The sequence below is a fragment of the Ammodytes marinus genome (genome assembly GCF_949987685.1).
Source record: "Ammodytes marinus genome assembly, chromosome: 22".
NCBI classification, from domain to species: Eukaryota; Metazoa; Chordata; class Actinopteri; order Uranoscopiformes; family Ammodytidae; genus Ammodytes; species Ammodytes marinus.
This window is the reverse complement of record NC_137226.1, coordinates 21934942-21957264: the sequence shown is the minus strand read 5'-3', so window position 1 is coordinate 21957264 and position 22323 is coordinate 21934942. Positions and strand designations below refer to the sequence as shown.

The window sequence follows — 22323 nt, the reverse complement described above, 5'->3', positions numbered from 1 at the left end:
AAGAACCGGCTCCGGCCTGTAAAAACCGGTTCAACTCAAACACCAGGATTGAGCAGGGTCTAAATCAAGAACTGCTTTTACGCCAGGGTCAGGGGGCGGGGTTATCCACACGTTTACAGTGACGTCATGATGTTGCTCTCTCTTGGCTCCATGGCTGGCTCTGGTAGTTGTGAAACCAACCGGTTCATAACTGGGATAAGGCTGTAACCAGTTTTTAACCCAGCACCAGCCTGGAACTGGCTCATGGTTCTTTTTGGTGTGAAAGGCCTATCGGAGGCCGGGGCCGAAACAACATTTGTTTCACTACGAGTCCTTTCAGCTGCCCTGTCCTGCAGAAAAATAAAAAAATAAAATGGAAGATAAAACGGATAAAGATAATTATGAGCCTTTGATTGATATCCAGAAAAATCTTGCAGAGACAGATTTGTGTTCCCCACTTGTTTTGGAGTGAACAATGAAATCTGCTTCTGGGCCGCTATGAATGGAGGGACCCTTCCACAGCCGGCAACAACTGCAATACCAGACTTGTCCACTGAGCACTGCTTGACTGCGTAAGTAGGCGATAGGGCCTGGTGAGGAGTTCGGCAGTTGAGTTCTCGTGAAGTATGTTATGTCAGACCAGAAAGAACTTCTCGCAGCTCTGTCACCGAGAACTTTGTTCTTTCTTCTCGCGGAGTATGTAACAGCCTTAAGGCTACTGCAGCAGGTGTAAACATGTCTGTCCAGTGTTCCCAGCATGCCTTGGGGCCATGGTTAAGCCCTGTGCGTGTCTGGACTGAATGTTCTCCTGTTTAGTGCAGTGCTTTAATATTCATCCAACAGCTGCTCTCCTCTGCAGCAGCACACAGCTACCTGTTAGCTATGTTAAGTTTAATGTTAATACAGGCTCACTACAGGAGCTATAGGATTCCTACATGAGGCAGGTTTATTATGGAACTTAAATGAAGTTCAGTGATCAATCAAATTAAGTCTGTGTTACGTGTTACACGCGTACAGACGCGTATAAAATCGGCAATTTTTCCATAGGGAACCATTGGTTTACGTGCGTACATGGCACGTAGATGCGTTACTCGCGCTAAAACAACATTTTAGCCGCGTATGAGCCGCGTATATACGCACCTAACGCGCCTACGCAGCTACACTCGGAGTTCAAAAAATGTAACTTTTTACGCTCCTACGCGTGACGATTAGCCGCTTTGGCCAATCAGCGTTGGACTTGACCCGACGTCACATACATACACAGGGGCTGAGAAACACCCAAAAGGAAAATATATTGCAGGCGGCCAGTGCTGTATGACGGCAGCTCGGGAATAGAAGACGTGGGGAGAGTAAACCAGGAGAATGGACTTCCTGGTTAATTCAGTGAATATATGCGGCTGTGCTTTAGCCGATAAAACAAGTTAGCGCCGTATAGCATAAGTTAACTCACCCTGTTGTGTGCCGCTAGCGCCTCATATTATGAACCCAAACATGACAGCTATGTCTGGGGGACTATCACGACAAGTACAGCGAAGCACCGGTGTTGATCTACGCCAGCCACGGTCCCCTGTCACCATAGACGGATTATGAGATAATGGGCCCCTGGGCACAATCTCTTAAAGGGCCCCCCACATTTTTCTTAAACAGGCAGCACTCTTTACTTTGCAACTGTAAAAACAGTAGATTGGTCTGCAGACCCATGTTCTATGATGGAGGGACCCATTTGAAAAGATAAAGGGTGGATAGCTACTTTTTATGAACAATTTATAATTCACACATAGAAAGCTTATTTCTGTATGTGTGAGGGGGCCTTCAAAAGCCAGACTCAGCTTCCTCTATCGCATCCGCTCCTCATTCACTGCCTCTGTCAACCGCTCCTCATTCACTGCCTCTGTCAACCGCTCCTCATTCACTGCCTCTGTCAACCGCTCCTCATTCACTGCCTCTGTCAACCGCTCCTCATTCACTGCCTCTGTCAAACGCTCCCTGGTTCAGCTTACTGTCCTTCCACTATTCCATTACAGCGATGTCATCTACAGGTCCGCCCGTAAGGCTTAACGTCCTCTATCACTCGGCCATTCGTTTTGCAACTAACGCCCCGTACAGGACCCATCACTGTGACCTCTACACCTTGGTAAACTGGCCACCCCTGGACATCAGGCGCAACATCCACTGGCTGATGCTGGTTTTTAAAACTCTTCTAGGTCTCACTCCTCCCTATCTAACTCAGCTTCTTCACCTGCGCCCCCACCCTACACACAACACCCGTTCTGCCCCCCTCACTCTGTTAAATGCTCCTAGGGCATACTCCTCCCTGGGCCGTTCCTCCTTCCAGTTTGCGGCCGCTGACAGCTGGAACCAACTTCAAAAATCCCTAAAGTTACAATCCTTTACCTCTGTTAGACTCTTCAAACAGGCCCTAACAAAATGTATAAAGCACACCTGTAGCTGCTTCAGTCTAAGCTCACCGTGATCTAGTACATTTATCCTTTTCCATATTAAGCCCCTCCTCTTTACCACATTAAGCCCCTCCCCTTTACCACGTTAGGCCCCTCCCATGTACATTAGACTCCTCCCCTTTACCACATTAGGCCCCTCCCCTTTACCACGTTAGGCTCCTCCCCTTTACCACATTAGGCCCCTCCCCTTTACCACGTTAGGCTCCTCCCCTTTACCACATTAAGCTCCTCCTCTTTACCACGTTAGGCTCCTCCCCTTTACCATATTAAGCTCCTCCCCTTTACCACGTTAAGCTCCTCCCATTTACCACGTTAGACTCCTCCCCTTTACCACATTAGACTCCGCCCCTTTACCATATTAAGCTCCTCCCCTTTACCACATTATGCTCCTCCCCTTTACCATGTTAAGCTCCTCCCCTTTACCACATTAAGCTCCTCCTCTTTACCATGTTAGGCTCCTCCCCTTTACCACACTAAGCTCCTCCCCTTTACTATATTAGGCTCCTCCCCTTTACCATGTTAGGCTCCTCCCCTTTACCATATTAGGCCCCTCCTCTTTACCATGTTAGGCCCCTCCTCTTTACCATATTAAGCCCCTCCCCTTTACCACATTAGGCTCCTCCCTTTTACCACACTAAGCTCCTCCCCTTCACCATGTTAAGCTCCTCCTCTTTACCATGTTAAGCTCCTCCCCTTTACCATGTTAAGCTCCTCCCCTTTACTATATTAGCCATGTCAGGCTCCTCCCCTTTACCACATTAAGCTCCTCCTCTTTACCATGTTAAGCTCCTCCTCTTTACCATATTAAGCCCCTCCCCTTTACCATGTTAAGCTCCTCCCCTTTACCACACTAAGCTCCTCCTCTTTACCATATTAAGCCCCTCCCCTTTACCATGTTAAGCTCCTCCCCTTTACCACACTAAGCTCCTCCCCTTCACCATGTTAAGCTCCTCCTCTTTACCATGTTAAGCTCCTCCCCTTTACCATGTTAAGCTCCTCCCCTTTACTATATTAGCCATGTCAGGCTCCTCCCCTTTACCACATTAAGCTCCTCCTCTTTACCATGTTAGGCTCCTCCCCTTTACCACATTAGGCTCCTCCCTTTTACCACACTAAGCTCCTCCCCTTCACCATGTTAAGCTCCTCCCCTTTACTATATTAGCCATGTCAGGCTCCTCCCCTTTACCACATTAAGCTCCTCCTCTTTACCACGTTAGGCTCCTCCCCTTTACCACGTTAGGCTCCTCCCCTTTACCACGTTAAGCTCCTCCTCTTTACCATGTTAAGCTCCTCCCCTTTACCATGTTAGGCTCCTCCCCTTTACCATATTAAGCTCCTCCCATTACCACATTAGGCTCCTCCCCCTTTACCATGTTAGGCTCCTCCTCTTTACCATGTTAGGCTCCTCCCCTTACCACATTAGGATCCTCCTCTTTACCACATTAAGCTCCTCCCATTTACCATATTAAGCTCCTCCCCTTTACCATGTTAGGCCCCTCCTCCTTACCATGTTAGGCTCCTCCCTTTTATCATATTAAGCTCCTCCTCTTTAGTAAGTAAGTAAGTAAGTAAGCTTTATTTATATAGCGCCCCTTCACAGACCAGGGTCACAAGGCGCTTCACAATACACATTTTTTATACATACGCTCAAACACCGATGGCAGTAGCTGCCAAGCAAGGCGCTGTCTGAACCATCGGGAGCAATTTGGGGTTCAGTGTCTTGCCCAGGGACACTTCGACATGTGGGTAGGCGGGGAATCGAACCTCCGACCCTGCACTCCAGAGGCAGACTCCCTACCCACTTCGCCACTGCCACATTAGGGGAAGGAATAAGAGATATCAGTGTGATGCCTTACTTTGCCTAGCCTATAAATCTACCTCAGCTTGGAAGAGCTAACAGCGACAGATCCCAGAAGCATATTTCCCCTTCTGACATTCATTATTTTTACTGTAGTTGAACATTGATTATATATTATGGCTAGATCAAATGTTCAAGACAGTTATGTCAAGGCAAATCATTTTCACTTTGAAGAGTAAAAATACTAAATAATTGATTTTACCCCTTTTTTTACCGACTGACATGTTGAGGGAGTACCATGACCATGGTATAGGAGTGCAATGCTAGATCAGCGGAGTGCTCTGGTGTGGGTTTCAGCCGTGTCTGTAATGATGTTTGAGGGTTTAACCAATGCCGGTAAATAACTCTCTACCATTTTTGTATTTTAGTCTTACCTTATATTGTGTTGTGTTGTGTTTGTGTAATTTGGTGTAATGCCAAATTATTGTGTGTACTGTGATATGTGTAAATTGTATTGTCACAAGGAAAACTGCAGGACCCCACGAGTATAGCTTTTAGCTTATGCTGAAGCTAATCCAACAGAAAATGTCCGACTGACTTTCATGAAACACTGTCTGTGCTGTCACATTAACCTGCTCCATCTTCCCCATGTACTGTAGTTCTGTTCAGTGTTTGTGCCAAACCTGACAGCTAACAGATTGTGTTTGTGTCTTTTCTTCCATGTTCTCCTCTACCACTGCCTCACACCTCCTCACCAGGTAAGACATGTGCTTTAACGTATCCGTATGTGAATTGTTTTGCTTTGTAACTGGGGTTTATTACCTGCTGATTTTACTCTAATGCATGCACCAGGTGTTCAGACCTGGTGCATGCTGGGGGATAAATTGTGGCTTTCTTTGTTGTAGCGATGCTGCTTTTTTATTTTGGTCTTTAAAGGTGGAGTCAGTGATTCTTGAGAACGCTTTTTGTTCAAATCAATTACTTGGCAAAATCAGTTAATATCTGCTCACGAACCTCTACCTCCCCTTAACCACGTTAGGCTCCTCCCCTTTCTCGTGTGTGCTGAAACAAAAATACAGTGAACACAACCTAGGCTCTTTAAACTGGAATGTGAACAAATGTGCCGACCGTAGATAGCAAAATGCCCGTTTACAGAGCCTAGGCTGTGTTTTAACACTGTTTTGGTGTCTTTATTCGGGGCGCGCACACAGTATGGACAGGTACTTCATCTTGACAAAAGTGATTTCGACAGGCATTTTCCAGAATCACTGACGTCCACCTTTAAACAAAAGTTCAACATTTGTGTGAGAGTGAGAGGCAATGTGCTGCTGCTCTGTCTGTTTGAAGCCTGGGACCTGGGCCCATGGACCTATTATAAAAAGGACGGCAGATCAAAATATGGCGCCCATTCATTCCTATGAAAGCTGCTCAGTGGCGCAGGGAGACATACAGGATCACATCATGGAAGCCGCACCAAGCCCTCATGTCTAGCCCTCTGGACGCTTCATGACGTACAGGATGTTGACATATTCTTGTTCTCTAGCATTGTAAGCCAGAGGTCTGAACGAGCATAGTCACATTGTTTACCGACTATGGAAGTATTAGTTACTAACCCCCCGATGATTCTCTGTGATCTTTATATTACACTCAGTTGTTGTGAAGTAATATAGTGGTTAACAAGTTCTAAACGTAGATTCCTCCTGCCATGTGGGCAACAATGATTAGCTAATGTAAGCTGAACCAACTAGTGGGCTAGCGCTGTTTGATAGCGTGTGCTGCTAGGTAGTGAGCAAGGTTCTTAAATCAACCATCATTGCATTCATGTTAAGTTAAAGGAAAAACATCGGACATGAGAAGTTAACAGACATGTTAAGCCTACTAGCAATGTTATAAAATACGTAGTCGTGCACTGAGCCCTCTCGTAGGCCTTTCACACCGCAGCAAAATCGGAGCCGGTTCTGGGCTAGTTCGGAGCTAGAGACAGTGTTTTGGTTTCACAACGCCAAAGAACCGGCTCCGGCCTGTAAAAACCGGTTCAACTCAAACACCAGGATTGAGCAGGGTCTGAATCAAGAACTGCTTTTACGCCAGGGTCAGGGGGCGGGGTTATCCACACGTTTACAGTGACGTCATGATGTTGCTCTCTCTTGGCTCCATGGCTGGCTCTGGTAGTTGTGAAACCAACCGGTTCATAACTGGGATAAGGCTGTAACCAGTTTTGAACTGACCCCAGCACCAGCCTGGAACTGGCTCATGGTTCTTTTTGGTGTGAAAGGCCTATCGGAGGCCGGGGCCGAAACAACATTTGTTTCACTACGACTCCTTTCAGCTGCCCTGTCCTGCAAAAAAAATAAAAAATAAAATGGAAGATAAAACGGATAAAGATCATTATGAGCCTTTGATTGATATCCAGAAAAATCTTGCAGAGACAGATTTGTGTTCCCCACTTGTTTTGGAGTGAACGATGAAATCTGCTTCTGGGCCGCTATGAATGGAGGGACCCTTCCACAGCCGACAACAACTGCAATACCAAACTTGTCCACTGAGCACTGCTTGACTGCGTAAGTAGGCGATAGGGCCTGCCTGGGCCTGGAACTAAAGGGATGTAGGTTCCTGTTTATTGACTGCATTAGTCCTGAAGCACAGGGCCCTCCCCCTCCCCCCTCCTCTCTGACATAATACATCTCTGTCTGCTGCTCTAAGCCTCCGGAATGTCACGCTGACTCTCTAGTCACATCTCAAGGGTCCACATTACTTATTTAAATCAACACAATATACACTTTCCTGAGCAGATTGTGTAGTTGTTGGTGTTGGTGTGTGTGTGTGTGTGTGTGTGTGTGTGTGTCTGTCTGTCTTTGATGTTTTTAGCTTGTCTTATTTCTGATGGGACTGATGGGTAAATTGCTTGATGGATGAGTGGGTGAATTAGCCCTGGCACTTTGTCCTCTCTCCCTCCATCACTGGAGACATTCTATTTGCTTTCTTTCTATCTTTGTTCTTTGTTATTCTTTATCTTTACTCATTCTTTTCTCTGTATATGCAAAGTTTGTGTGTGTGTGTGTGTGTGTGTGTGTGTGTGTGTGTGTGTGTGTGTGTGTGTGTGTCTGTGTCTGTGTCTGTGTGTTATGTCCCAGTGTGTCTTCTGTCAGTGTGTGCTTGTGGCATGCATGTATGTACGGTACGTGTGTGTGCAAAATGTGGAGCGGGGTAACCATGACAACAGCAGCCTGAAGTGTGAGTGCTTGTGGTGGTGCAGCATATAGTGCTCTCTCTCTCTCTCTCCCTCTCTCTCTCTCTCTCTCTCTCTCTCCAGATAGCACCTCTCTTCATATCCTCCTCTCCCCTCTTTATCCATAACATCTCCACACACTTAGTTACTATGTATAAAAATAAACCTCACTCGTATTTTTCTTCCCTGTCAAAAAACCTGCCATTACATTCTCCCACAATGCAACTCTGCAGCTGCTGACAGTTCAGTCAGAGGTTGTGGTGTGTTCATCTTGTAGCCGCGGCTATGCCAGATTAGAGCTTTTACCGTTCAACATAGATCTGGTTAAAGGGATAGTTCAGTATTTTTAAAGTGTGGTTGCATGAGATAATTATGCATAGTTAATGTGTTACCGTATGGAGATAGTGATCAGTGCAGTCCATTTAAGGAGTGTGGGAGTATACTGTATGTGTCACTATCAATACGAAGACTTTTTGTTTCGTAGCAAACCAGCCTGGTAATCCTCATTTTCAAATCAAACATATTGAACTTACACTTCCATATACCTCACTGAAATGTTGTTTTTTGCATTTAAAAAAACACATATTTTACTAATCAAATGAAAACAAAAACAACCCTATAGTTTTGGTCGTACCACGCAGAAGGTGTCTGATGTTCCACTCTCCATCACTGTGATAACATGTGCATAGTAGGACCTTCCTCCTCATGGATTGTATTTCTAAAGCCAGGTTCCAGTGCAGTAGTTTATGAATACCTTCCATGAGTCTCTGATCCATGTCTATCACCATGCTGGCAGAAGGGAATCATGGGAGCATTTGTGTTTTCATCTTCCAAAAGATCATCCATTGTCCAGTCTGAGCATCATTCATCTTCCGGAAATCAAATGGACCACAGTCTGTGGAGGTGAGGCCATGTTTGATAGAGAGAGAGGGACAAGCAGACAATAGCATCCAGTCATCCACTCCCTTAAGACAGGGCTAAGGCTACTGCAGCAGGTGTAAACATGTCTGTCCAGTGTTCCCAGCATGCCTTGGGGCCATGGTTAAGCCCTGTGCATGTCTGGACTGAATGTTCTCCTGTTTAGTGCAGTGCTTTAATATTCATCCAACAGCTGCTCCCCTCTGCAGTAGCACACAGCTACCTGTTAGCTATGTTAAGTTTAATGTTAATACAGGCTCACTGAAAACAAATGTTTGAAAAAGCTTTCTGGAACAGGAGATGTGAAAGGGTGTTGAAGGATTCCTACATGAGGCAGGTTTATTATGGAACTTAAATGAAGTTCAGTGATCAATCAAATTAAGTCTGTGGATTTTGATGTTGTTCTTCTATGACAGTTTTTATATCGGATGGAGTTTCTAAATACATAAATAAGGTTATAACCGTCCTCAGTAGAAGGAATGCCATCACCTCTAGTTGTGTGGAACATTGCCGGCATGCTGATGGATGTATGTATGCAGTGCAGGCTGATGCTACTGGGTGACGGCTGTATTTGCAGAGCTCCAGTGGTCCGTTGGCTCAGCCAGCTCTAAAGAAGGCATGATAAGAAGGAGCCAGGGCACACACTTCACTGTTTACCTCTGCTGCTGATAACACACACCGCAGAGATTTAGTTCAGCGTTAAAAAATAAATAAATAAAATTGACAGTGTAAAGGGTCTACTGGAGAGAGACAAGGAGATGCAGAGGGGATTGGTTATGCCATGTCAGTTTGACACACACTGGGTCGCCAAGTGAGAGTAAGCACACACACACACACACACACACACACACACACACACACACACTGAACTTGGACTGTAGCCTACAACATGTGTGCTGAAAGCTCGCTCAGCCAAGAGCACAGCTTTTCTGTTTGCAACTTTATGACACATATAGGACTCAGATGACACCATGCTTCATATAACATTGTGTTTGCCTCCCTCTCTCCCTCTCCCCCCTCTCCCTCCCTCTCTCCCTCCCTCTCTCCCTCTCTCTCTCTCTCCCCCTCTCTCTCTCTCCCCCTCTCTCTGTCTCCCTCTCTCTCTCTCTCCCTCTCTCTCTCTCCCTCTCTCTCTCTCCCTCTCTCTCTCTCTCTCTCTCTCTCTGACTGGGAGTCTATGTCACTCTTTCCATATTCACTTTCCAATACCACACTTGCTCCCATTCCATCACATTCACCTTCAGTTGACACTGAAATAATGTATTCTCCGTACCTCTTCTGAGCTGAATTAGATCAAGTGTATGACACACACACACACACACACACACACACACACACACACACACACACACACAGCGTGCAATAAATTAAAAATACACGCGTGGCAGTATCAGTCACAATGTTGTTAACCCATAAGCTACTCCTTTGGTGAAAGCCCAGAGAGAAGAAGCATTTGATATGAAGTTAATTCTCAATCAGATAATCTCTTCATAGGTCTGCAAGTCTGGCCAGTTCCAGCGGTTTGTGATATAACCTTGATCATTAATAGCCAGTGTAGTAGCTTCTTCTTTGCCCATGTTGTGTTTGTGGTGAAGCAGAAGAACCAATAGTTTGTGTACAATAATGTTAACCTTGAACCTTGCTTAAACATTAAAAAGAGCCAGAAATACCTTCACGTCGTGGGCGACTGATAAGGCTTTCTCAATGGCTATATTTAGAGAGCAGGTGGGCAGCTGGCAGATATTATAATGCTGATATTACATTGTTGTTGTTTTTGTTTTGTTTTTCAGTTGGTTAAATACAATAGTTTAATAATAATTGCAAATAAGAAACACAATTGAACTTAAAGGCATACTCAGTCATTGTAATCCAGACCACTTTTTGTCAAAATCAGTGAATATCTACTCATCATCATCCACTACCTGTCCGCGTTTATACACAGCTTAGGCTCTGTAAACGGCCATCTAAGAGCAGTAGAGCTCAGAGCTGCAGACAGGCTATAGAGGTCAGAAAGCTTTTAGAGCTGGGGTCGACAATAATAATTCTGATAAAGAATTGTTTTAACTTTATTTAAAAACAAACAAATAGAAACAAATCAAAAGTTATTTATAACCTTTATTTTATGAGTCAGTCTGCAGGCGGCAAGTATGTTAGTAGACAGCACGCCGGTGTGTGTAGGGCAGGCTAGAAAAAACTTCAAATAAAAAGACAGCAGTGTATCAAACTTATTTCAAGCCTACTTGTACTGCATGGCTGTGGGTAACGGTTCCATGTGTGTGAACAATCATATGGAAGAAAGCAACACCAACATATCGGTGCACAAAAAGCAGGCTTGGTCATGGAAAATGGCTGGACAGACACATCAACGGTCTAAGCGGCCAGTTGCAGACCTGGCTGAAAGGGAAACCTGTCTCACTGACACACTAATACCACCCATCAGCAGCCAGCAGATAGAATTCAGTATTCAAAGAGGGCATGGTGACAGTTTTGGAGGAGCTCAAACGTGTCATACAGCACAGAATTCGGCATGCGTTCTGTGCGCATTTCATACTCCTATTCTACCATACCTAATGAGTAAAGGATGCATTACATAGCCTAATTAGGTGTGGTGTATTTTGCATAACAAACCAGCCTGTCATTTTCAAAATGAAAATGATATACATTTATTATGAGTTATTTTAATTCCATTCATTCCCTGCATGTATCACTTATGTGTGTGAGAAGTGGTCTGTCGTGAATATCAGATGCATTCTTCATTAATGAATTCCTTGAATCAGCCTTTGTTTATGTTCCGGCCCTCCACCCATTGGCTGGAAAAAAAAATTGGCCTGCGGCAAAACTTAGTTGCGGACCCCTGTTTTGGAGACATATGGATTAACTCAGTGTTAGTTTGGGTCTTTATATGAGATTAGTGGGACAATAAGACTGTAGAATAACACTAGGCTTATCTCTCTAAGTAAGCTTAATCAGTCAACATAAAAACATGACTAGAAATAAGATTGACACAGCACTAGTTTAGATCTCCTCCCTTTATTCCAGACATTTCTGGTCCTTGTCAAAACCTGCGGCCTACATTACCCTGCATGCAACAGTTGAGCTTGTTGTCCTAGAAGCAGCTGGTGTAGAGTGTAGCCTCTGGCCTGCAGTAGATTTAAACCTTCGCCCCCACTGATGCTGACTCATGTTCTATTATTTATCAGACTTCACACAGCTCCCTAAAGGCTTTATCTACCTCTATCTCTGTTCAGGTGATGCAGTTATACTTCTCAGCACCTGGAAACACATGTTGAAGTGTAACATGAGTGGTTCTTTGTATATGACTCGAATGTCTTTGAAAATAATTCAACCGAAATCCGACTCATGGTCAAAGTGTCACCCACAATAACGTATGTAAAGGTGAGGGCCATTGGGTTCTCAAACTGAAGTCAAAATGAGTATGAGTAGGACGTTAGTATGGATTTCTGAACACAGCCATGGTCTGAATCAACATACGATCAGCAGAGATAAACCAATGCATGCTCAATCTACTGTAGAATAGAACTACTTTAGCCTCCACACCTTCACCATAGCTTTCAAGTTGTGCTGTCCAGTTTCTGAGACTCCATCAGCCCCTTCCAGCCAATCAGAATCCAGAATGTTCAATAGCAGTGTTACAAGACAGACATCCTAATGCATCATAAGATTAAAGTAACACAACATACATGTGATAAACATAACATTATTGATTGGAAGAGGCTTTCATTATGTTCATATATTTTGTCCTTTACATGCCAAATAAGTTGTCTATGTGTTTTGGCCGATCACAGCAAGCTAAAATAAGCCCACACATTCTTGATGGATTATGATCATTTGCAGACATAATATCATTATATTATATATTAAAGTATATTTGGCCCTACAGAACAGACAGCAACATGTAAAGCCATATGAAGGTAAAGTTTAGTGCCGGCCTTCAACCTTCATCATCTTCCTTGAGGAAGGAAGAGAGCAGCAGGATGATAGACAGGCTTTGTCACATGGCCAGTGTGTGTGTGTGTGTGTGTGTGTGTGTGTGTGTGTGTGTGTGTGTGTGTGTGTGTGTGTGTGTGTGTGTGTGTGTGTGCGTGTGTCGCTCAGAGGCCGTTGAAGTGCAGAGATGATATATCCTGCTGGAGGACACAGGCTTCCCCTCCACTCTCATATATAACCATGTGTCATTCTACATTACAGTTCTGTGTCCATGTCCCCGCCTGTCCTTGCGAGTGTGTGTTTTGCCTTCAGTGTTTGCATTGAATGGCCAGTTAGCTGAGTGTGTGTATCATATGTGAAGGCCCTGCACAGTGCATCATGCAGCTCTGACGTAACAGGGTGTGTGTGTGTGTGTGTGTGTGTGTGTGTGTGTGCGCAGCTCTTCACTCATGTAGAAATGACTCCCTGTTTCCCCCGGGAGGAACATGGACATACCAGTGAGCGTGCTCCACTTTAGTCCACAGCACACACGCCCGCACAGCCACATCATCAGTGTGAATGCTGCTGTTCTTATTTTATTGGGATTTTATGTGATACACCAACACAAAGTGGCACAACATTGTGAAGTGGAATGAAAATGAAACGTGGTTTTAATTTTTTTTTATAAGTAAAAAACTGAAAAGTCCCCTGAGTCTATACGTTGTAGAACCACCTATCGCTGCCATTACAGCTGCAAATCTATTGGGGTATGTCTATACCAGCTTTGCACATCTACAGACTGATATATATTGCCCATTCTTCTTTGCAAAATAGCTCAAGGTTCAGATTCAGCATCAGATTGGATGGAGAGCGTCTGTCAACAGCAATTTTGAAGTCTTTCTCAATATTCTCAATTGTATTTAGGTCTGGACTTTGACTGGGCCATTCTAACACATGACTATGCTTTGATCTAAACCATTTCATAGTAGATCTGGCTGTATGTTTAGGGTAGTTTTCCTTCTGGAAGGTGAACCTCTGCCCCAGTCTGAAGTCTTGTGCAGACTAACAGGTTTTCTGCCCTGCATTTGGCTCCATCCATCTTCCCATCAACTCTAACCAGCTTCCCTGTACCTGCTGAAGAGTACCAAAAACTTCACGTTTGGTCTCATCTGACTATGCATGGCTTTTGGCAAGGGTTGGAGGAAGGTGCTCTGTTCAGATGAGATCAAAATTGAAGTGTTTGGCCGTAATGCAAAATGCAATGTGTGGTGGAAAACTAACACTGTACATCACCCTATACACACCATCCCCACTGTGAAACATGGTGGTGGCAGCATCATGCTATGGGGATGCTTTTCTTCAGCAGGTACAGGGAAGCTAGTTAGAGTTGATGGGAAGATGGATGGAGCCAAATACAGGGCATAAAACCTGTTAGAGTCTGCAACAGACTTGAGACGGGGTGGAGGTTCACCTTCCAGAGGGACAACTAGCCTAAACATACAACCAGATCTACTATGGAATGGTTTAAATCAAAGCATAGTCATGTGTTAGAATGGTCAAGTCAAAGTCAAGACCTAAAAACAGTTGAGAATATTGAGAAAGACTTGAAAATTGCTGTTGGCAGACACTCTCCATCCAATCTGATGCTGAATCTGAACCTTGAGCTATTTTGCAAAGAAGAATGGGCATTAAATATCAGTCTGTAGATGTGCAAAGCTGGTAGAGAAATACTCATATACTCAATACAATAGATTTGCAGCTGTAATGGCAGCGATAGGTGGTTCTACAAAGCATTGACTCAGGGGGCTGAATACTTTTGCACGCCACACTTTTCAGATTTTTATTTATAAAAAAAAATTAAAACCATATTTCATTTTCATTCCACTTCACAATGATGCACCACTTTGTGTTGGTGTATCACATAAAATCCCAATAAAATAAATGTTCGTATGTGGTTGTAACGTGACTAAATGTGGAACATTTCAAGGGGTATGAATACTTTTGCAAGCCACTGTAGGTACTTAAGTTTTGATTCCTTCTGATTGGGCTGTGGCAGCACAACTGTTAACTGTTAACGCAGAATTACTTAGGCTATTTTATAAATAAACAAACACCAAAAGTACAACACTCAAGAAAAAACGACCCACTCATAGCAATAAGTGTAATTGTAAATATTGTTCTGTTTTCACCCCTGTTGAATACAAATGAGGTTGGAACATAGTTGTGCACCTTCTTCAGTGTGTCAGCTTCTCATGTTTAATCCATACAGTGACCAAGGCCACATACTGTACATACAGTAAAACTCTGAGAAACCTGATGAGCAGTTAGACTTTAATGAACCTAAGCACAGCCTTCATCCACTGTATACACATCCATACTTTTGTCTGTTAATGAAAAGAAAGGTACAAGCCAGTTTGTTCAGTTTGCTAGCTTTTTACTACAAGGGAAATGGTAGATGGAAGATTCCATCCCTCTGCACTGCATCACACTGGCTTTGATCTAGAAAGCTGTGTGTGAGCCGGTGGCCTGAGGTCACATGGTTTTTTCAAACTTCCAAACAGCACACACACATAAGCACACAGGAGCCACCGTGGAGTGGAGGTGAAGAAAAGCTTGTTTTAACCTATGAAGGGAGGGGGTGTTAAAAACAGCAAACAAGAGAAATGATCAAAGACATACTAACGGTTGTTTGAAAATGATCAGCTGAATCATTTGAACTAAACTCTTTATCTATATTTGTTTGCGTCCCTGTATTGTTTAACTGGAGTATGTACCTTTCTAAAGCATTCAGTCCATACTCGCCTCTGCTGTTCTAAATTTCATCTTAGAAACCAGACTTTGCAGTAATGCCCCATCAGCGTCCTGTATTGTACGCAGCTGACCTGAGAGCAGCTCACAGCATCACAACCACACATCAATCCTTCTGTCCACACAAGAAGGATCTGCCTTTGTTGCCAAGCAACACAAAGAAAGTGACCAAGGCTGTTTTTGGTTTTTCACACAAAGGTTCAACTCAACTTCATTAATCCCACTAGGGGCGATTAGTCCTGAGCAGCAGGTTAACTGCTACACAAAGGATATGTCACACAAGAAAAACAAAGCAATATCTGTCTGCAAGCTTCGATGTGAGGAATCTATACATAAACAAATGATACATAGGGTTAATACTATACAAGTTATAAGCACAAAACCATGGCAACAACAAGGCATGTCAAAAATATAAATAGAATAAAAAAGCTTTGGAGAATTTAAACGTTTGAGCGCAGAGGGAATGAATGATGTGGCGAAGATGGCTGTGAAGATGCATGTAGCTAGAGTGAAGGCTGCTAACTAGCTATCATCGGCTACCAACACACACTGGATGGATAGATGGGTGGGTGGGTGGGTTGATGGATGGATGGATGGATGGATGGATGGATGGATGGATGGGTGGGTGGGTGGGTGTGTGGATGGATGGATGGGTGGGTGGGTGGATATGACAGCTCCATGATTGTTGTTTATGGTGAATTAAGGCCAAAACAACAAGCAAAAGAAAATCTCCTCAAAAAGCACTATTTACAAAATGTACACTGATACTTAAGGCTTAACAATTAAGACACTGGGCCTAACAAGATCTCATATATCCACATGCAAACTAACTACAAAAGGGTTGAGAGGCCATTTTGCTTCTGTTCGACTGCTGGAAGCTCAGGCATCTTATGAATGGACTATTTAGCAGTGGACAATCCCCAGCCAGTAAACAAGATCTCATCTATAGGTTGACTCACAAAGATCCTAGCAGGTTAAGAGCTCCCACTCGTACAAACACAGGACAAAAGTAGACACAGGTGAGGAGATGCACCCAGGGCCGTTACTACCCCCATTCTAAAAATCCAACACTTCCCCCAAAATGGTTCCTCAGCTAGCCAGTTTTTGGTCACCTCGTGAGTCTCCGGTTGGAGTCACGAGGTGACTCCAACCAGAGCATTTGTGCTAAACAGAGAAGGTGGTGTGAGCTGTGTACCAACAAACATGATCTCATTAATGCCCCGTTGCAAACAGCACTGAGAGGAGCTCTTAGTAGGAAACAGGGTAAACCGAAGGGCGTGCAAAGTTAGCTAAATGTTTTATTGGCACTAGTGAATGGGAACAACAGCATCTGTAGCATGTGTGCAGAAGCCAACCCTTCTATCCCCGAGTGTACACTGGAACACAGCTGCCTTCTCATTCCACTCTACCAGACTGATTTCTGCCCATTTGTGTCTCTCAAACTATTTTAATATTCTTCTTCGCCAACTGGCAAATAAGTTTTTTTTTAATAATCCTTTGCTTTGATTTTGCCTTAGCCGAAAATTCCAGCAGCTAGAAATGATCACACTGATCTCATATTTCCTGCCATTCAAAGTGAATTGTATGCAATGACAAGCCATGAGCTGTACATTGTATTCATGTGCATTCCGTTTCAGACGAGTACAATGCTGCTAAAGAAGGGCAAACATGCTCAGCTGACCCTCTCTAGATTGATTACTCAGGCAGTCATCATGGGATATTCCACGCTTCATACTAACTTGCTTCTCATGCCTCGTTTCCACCGAGTAGAGCGGGTCGGGTCGGAGTGGCTCGGATCGGGACAGCTCGCTTTTAAGAATCTCGGTGTTGTTTCCACCGCCGACCCTACCCTTACTGGTAGGGCGGGGTTTAGGCTGGACTGCGATAGCCGCCGCCAGAATATGGGTCAAACTATCGGGCTGTGGAACAACTGTTTCAAGCCAGCGGTCTCTCGTTTTTGCTTGGTGAAACCAACCGCTTCTTTATTTATTCCCCCCGTGTTGTTGTGAGCGTAAACGCACAGAGACGGCTCGGTGCAACTGATAGAGACAGTGAGCGAACAGCGTTGGCTGCGGCAGCTACGTGACATCGTAGCAGTGGGACACAGTGTAACCAACTGATTCATTTAATGACGAGGAAAAACACCACACAATAAACAGTGCTGTGCTCACATTTTCGCCAAAACACAAGACTGTCTTTACTCTTGCCAAGGTGAATACACACGGCGGAAATGATTATTTCGACCAATAAACGGACAGCATGTGTAGCTCCACCTTTTCGGCACCCTTTCAGGCGGCTGGTACCCCAACGGAGGAGTACCGAAATTAGGAGCATGAGGAGTGGTTAGGTGCGCTTATATCCGTACCCTACCCAACTTTTGGCAAATGGAAAGCCAAAATACCCGGACCGCACCGCTCCGACCCGACCCGCTCTACTCGGTGGAAACGAGGCATTAGACACTTATATGAGAGCAAACAAAAATAACATAGAACTCCTTGTGACATAATGGCTGCGTTCTAAATCTCATACTCTTTCTTTTTTCTATCTTACATACTATGTAGTACATACTTAAGATCATAAAAATAATCTAGTTAGCCCAATTGTAATATACAACTTGCATATTTCATCATAACTTTGCGCCTTGATCTTGCCTCAGTCATTATATATCTGTCTCTGGTTGTTTTTTATACAAAGGCTCCGTCGATGTGACGTCACTTCCAGTGTGAACTGGATTCCACTGACACGCTTGAATAGAATAATAATAATTGATAGGTTTTATATAGCGCTTTATTGCCTAGGCCAGGGGTGGCCAACCAGTCAGAGACAAAGAGCCACATTTTTTACTGTGTTACTGCAAAGAGCCACATCGTACACACGGGTACACACACAGTGGCGATTCCAGGAAATTTTGACTGGGGGTGGCCAAGGTGGGCCACAGAGTTAGAGTGGGGTGGCCATCGCACCCCTGAATGAATAGCATGTGATATGCTGTACAACCAATTCAAAGATGATTTATAATCCCAAATGCCCAAATCATGTTAGTATCCATTGTAATGTTTGTCAGAAAACTAAACCCCTGAAGGGGGGTCTGGGGGCATCCCCCCCAGAAGATTTTTTTGTGTTTTTAACATGTAATCTAAGCATTCTGGTGCATTCTCGCGAAGATAATAAAGGAAAAAGTCAATATTTATTTCAGCTCAGATGAATAGTAAAATTAGCAAGACAACATAACTTGCTAGCAGCCAAATGCCTAACAACTGGACAGAGGGACGGATGACCACTAGCTTTTGACCAAATATCTTGCTAAAAAAATAAACCTTTATTTATGAAAGTCTGCCCTTGCTAAGAACATGTTACACTCGCTAACTACAAACTTTAATTTTTTTATTCAGATTTCAAAAATCTGCTGGGACACGTGCCTATACACATGCATGGGTGGCACGCATGTCACAAGCACACTTATGCTGTTTTCAAGACCTTTGCTGACCAGAGACCAGTTCTAGTGGCCACAGTCCTACCATTAATTTAGTAATTGAAAATTGCAAACTGATCTCATATCAGTGGATTGGAGTGTTTGTGTGATGAACTTGGCAACTACCTATCAAAAAAAGTTAAGAAAGAAAAAAAATACATATTATCTCTGAACTAGGATACATATCAGGAAAAAAATGTAATTAAAAAAATAAAATGAAAATAAAAAATAACATTTGAACTGGGGGGGGGGGGCACTGGGGTGGCCAGTAAGATTTCAGGGGGGGGGGGCGTTTTTATTTTCGCGGGGAGCTTGCACATGCATGCACAAGCATTATTTATAAAAAAAAATAAATAAAAAAACAGGGGGCCCCACACTAGGACTTGAAACGGGCCCCCAGATCGTTAAGGCTGCCCCTGTGATAATGACAGGACTGGACTAAAGACGACAGGGCAGTCATTTTCAACAATGAACATTGTGTGCACTGCCTCACACACAAACTCTCAGTTCAACCAAGTCCACAAACAAAAATATAACAATTTAAAATAGCGTTTTTCTCTTACTATGCATATGTAAGGAAGAATGGCTTGGCATAACGTTCAACAAAAAATATGAACTCTCCCACTTTGTTTCGGAGCGAACTTGACACAAATAGTTTACTCACGGAAAACCTCCCTCCAAGCTGAGCGGGCAGTTTTATGTTGCGTCCGCACCAAACGTTTGCGAACGTTATGTTGCGTCCTCAATTAAACATTTGCGAACAGGCTACACATTAATAAAATAAAACATGAAATAATAGACAACATGTAAAACGAACGTAAGAGCCGCATGAAACGTTTGCGAACGTGCACACACATAGGCCCACACAAAAAAAGTATAAAAAAAAAAAAAAAAAAAAAAAAATTATAATCATAGTTTGATATGAACTGAAGAGCCGCACGAAGCTGGGCAAAGAGCCGCATGCGGCTCGCGAGCCGAGGGTTGGCCACCCCTGGCCTAGGCACTCAAAGACGCTTTACATTTCCTGGTTCAATTCGTTCACACTCAGTCATACCGGTGGTGGTAAACTACGAGAGTAGCCACAGCTGCCCTGGGGCAGACTGACGGAAGCGTGGCTGCCATTCAGCGCCAACGGCCCCTCCGACCACCACCTCAAACATACAGCAATCATACACATTCACACAGGGCAAGGTGGGTGAAGTGTGTTGCCCAAGGACACAGCAACCGGGCGGCCGGGCGGGGATTGAACCGCCAACCCTTGGATCGTTGGCCAACCCGCTTAACCACCTGAGCCACAGTCGCCCCTAGAAGTGATTTTGTATAATGGATTGAGTCATTTTCCCTTAAAGGTGGTGGAGGTGCTTAAAGATTTCCTCAGCTCACTGCCCCTAAAGAAACACCCATGAAGATGGCTGCTTTCTGATCCAGGTGAACTTAAGTGACTTTAGCCCTTAACTAGCACAGTGACCTCTCTCTCTCTCTCTCTCTCTCTCTCTCTCTCTCTCTCTCTCTCTCTCTCTCTCTCTCTCTCTCTCTCACACACACACACATCGATAAGCATAGAGGACGCTTGTCTTGGTAACGTAAAGTAAACGTGACAGCCCTGCAATTCACTTAATAAGTGTGAAGAGCCTGGCTTACAGGTTTTACGCAGGGCAAGTGATCCCAGAATGTGCAGAAAGTTCCCTGTTGTCCTGATACTGCCTAATGCTTATAGGCTAATTATATATTTTCAACTCACATGAAAATGTAATATAAATCCCAGGTTGCATCAGTCAGGCTTCATGAGGTGGACTGTGCTGGCCTGTCTCCCTTTGGTTCCTTGCTCACTTCGTCAAAACCATATTTTTTTGTCAACTTTATTTGAAGCATTTTTTTTGTTACAATAAAACAAAGACAAATACACACAATACACTTATAACAACAATAACAAAAATGAAAAGCATATTAAGCCAGTTTAGATCTTCAGTAGCCCGGGTCTGGACTCTGTGGGTCCATGTCACTAAACAGTAGGTGTCGAGAAAACCACTCAATTGGGACTAGTGATATTATTAATCATGTGATAAGCTGTCTGGAAAGAGTTCATTTAAGAATGATCAGGTACTTGCTGGTATAAAGTGTTTTACTGACACCTTGGTCCTGTGCTTGTAGCTCCTCCCATGTCAGGATGTTCTTCCCTCTGTTCATGTTGTGTCTGTGTTCTGTCACACGTATCTAGAAAATATTGTGTCCACAAAGACGGGAGGTTTTAGGATGTGGCAATTGAGGTCATCGTGTGTGTGTGTGTGTGTGTGTGTGTGTGTGTGTGTGTGTGTGTGTGTGTGTGTGTGTGTGTGTGTGTGTGTGTGTGTGTGTGTGTGTGGTAGAATTTCCCTGTGCTACTGTATGTCACCGACACAAACACACGTCCATCCTGCTCTTCATGCACATCACAGTTTATGTGTTTCCACGGTGTGTGTGCGTGTGTGCGTGTGTGTGTGTGTGTGTGTGTGTGTGTGCGTGTGTGTCCTCAAACTGCTATCTCCTCCTCAGTCTTGAGCAGTGGCCCTGGTCTTTTTTCTTAATGCACCAGCCTTGCTCTATCCACTGCAGCCTAAGTGCATCTTGTATGGATGGAGCAGCTTCTCAAAGAGCTAGCCTTTTACTCTCATCCTAAAGAAATGGAGGCAGAAAATAACAGGAAGTTTTCTTGTCCCCAACATCAATCTATTTTGGTGGCCGAACGGAGCAGTGTAATCCCTCTCTCCAACACACTGTATGTTTACCTGCTCTTACGTTCTGTCCTTCAGTGGATTGACGATCCATCTAAGATGCCTGGGTGCTTTTCTCTGGGATAATCAACTATTCCTACTCAGTAGACTATGTCCCATGGTGCAGGAGAAGCTTGTCTCAAACATTCTGCATGTCAGATAAGTCAAAGAGTAGAGGAGAAAGCATGCCATTGAAAAGGATTGGTGGGTCATAGTCCAGAGGCTGCCACTCAGTGGCGCAAAAAGTGGGTATGCACTATATGCGGCGCATAGGGGCGCCGCACTAGAGGGGCGTCAAAGTGATCGGGGGAAAATTATTTGGAGTCGGCATTTTTCTGTATTTAACAGCGTTTGTGTAAATATGATCAATAACAGAGGCACGTCACCGAATAGGCGCTCACCGCTCCTTCGCCTCCTCCTCCCCACACTATAGGCGCTCAAGTGCGCGCCCCCTCCGCTGGAGCGCGACAGCTTTCATTTGATTCGTGTTGTCATCTGGTGACAGGGACCTACAGATGGATAGGCAGAAAAGAAAGCTCTCGCGGGGCATACAACAGAAAACGGAAGATTGAGAAGGAGAAAGATTGCATGGATGAAAAATAGCTTTTCAAAGTGGTTGAATGAATAAATACACCGTACACGGAGTTTGCCCACCTTTGTTTTATATGGCCGATTGTATTGATTAATACACACTGATTATCGGCCGCGACTCGCGGATTGTCACTGCAGATTAACGTGTCACCTCAAATTTTTGACTATTGCTGTTTTCACAGTTTTTGAATGGTAGTGTAGTGTGGTGTAGTGATTATAGCAGGTTAGCGCCCAAACAACACACTCACCTGTTTCCCACTGTGAGGGAATTTTGTGTCTTTAGTTGTAATATTAATGAAAAAGATTAATAGGTCATATGTCTATCTTGTGTGTTTGTCTCTCAGACTCTAGGTCAGCCTTGGAGCCTGTTAGCCTGTCTCTCTCATTCATTT

At 44.1% G+C, this 22323-nt stretch overlaps 1 protein-coding gene across 7 annotated transcripts in view; it reads left to right on the top strand.

Moving 5' to 3' along the window:
* The window catches only part of LOC307268482 (pleckstrin homology domain-containing family A member 5-like), a 227767-nt gene that overhangs the window by 98036 nt on the left and 107408 nt on the right, over nucleotides 1-22323 (top strand). The gene's annotated exons all lie outside the window — the stretch shown is intronic.